We start from the raw sequence: 1265 nt of genomic DNA on the forward strand, positions 1-1265 counted from the left end.
TCCAGTCGACTTCACCCCGCGGTAGTCGACGGGCTTTGAGACATGGCTTTGAGATTGAACTTTGCTTTTGGCTTCTTTTTCTTTATTGCTGAAACCGTTTCCTACCAAATGTATTTTAAAATCGATTTTAAAGGGGCCTTTTCTACCCCAAAAACTCGCATCTTGGCAGACGATTCCCGGGACGGCAAAGGAAATTGCATTTTTTGGGTGACTTCAATGCGGAAACCCGGGCTGTGACCGAGCGGCTACAGAAGTCTGTCGGCCCCCAGGGCCGGGGGCTGATCTAAAGCAGCGAGAATAGCCTCCTTCTCCGGGATTTTGCTAGGCCCAGAAAATGAGGATCTCTGGTCCCGGTACCAGTGTTTCCAACCCCCATGCGGATTTGGACACCCGATACAGGAAATGGGGCCCAAGGAGATCAAACCACATTCTTTTTAGCACGCGATGGGGGAAACCCTCCAAAAACGGCGGGTTTTTCCCAGAGTCCCGAGTTCTTTTGGCACCGCCCATAGGGTTGGGGCTCCCCCGCGGGTCCATTAAAAAATCCCCGTCCCCCAGGGGCCCACCCTAAGGTTTTTTCATTTGGACAGACTAAGGGAGGAGGGGGGTGTCCCCGGGGGTTTCCCCACGGCGGGTCTCAAACCGATTCCAAAAAACCAGAAAACCGACGGCCCTCATTTGTCGTGGGATTTCCTTAAAGCACGTAACACTCGAAGCGGGCCGGGGGTCCTTTGGGCGTAGGGCCCAAGGAAAGGAAAAATTTCCCTCTTCCTGGAGACTTTACAGGCACGAAGCGTGTTGGCCAAGGTCGGCGGGGAATGGGAATAAAGTTTTTTGGGTTGTTCCCAGGGGTGCGTAGGGTCGGACACGCTGAAAAGGGGGGAAAAGGGAAAACGGGCCATCAGGAACTTGCTGGGGGGGTGAAGGCCATTTCTTGGGTAAATGCCCTTTTATCCTCCCACCAAGCCCTAAAAAAACAAAAACCCCTCCCCCTCCCACAGGGGACTGAAAGTCCGATCAGCGGATGAAAAGGATCATCTCAGATCAGTTGGGGGTTTGTGAACGTTGGGGTGAGTTTTTGAACAGTTTTTACCAGGTGGACCCTCCAACAGTTAACTTTTGGATGAAAAGCGAGTCCAGTGCCGGGGCCGGGGCCACCCTCAGCGGAGGGGAAATTTCCCACCCTAACAGAGGTTAGGTGGCGATTTCCAAGCTTAAAAAGTGGGAAAGCTGAAAGGGAATTGGGTTTTTCCCCGCTGAAAATG

This window comes from Penaeus monodon, chromosome 4 (genome assembly GCF_015228065.2).
Source record: "Penaeus monodon isolate SGIC_2016 chromosome 4, NSTDA_Pmon_1, whole genome shotgun sequence".
In the NCBI taxonomy this organism is placed as follows: Eukaryota; Metazoa; Arthropoda; class Malacostraca; order Decapoda; family Penaeidae; genus Penaeus; species Penaeus monodon.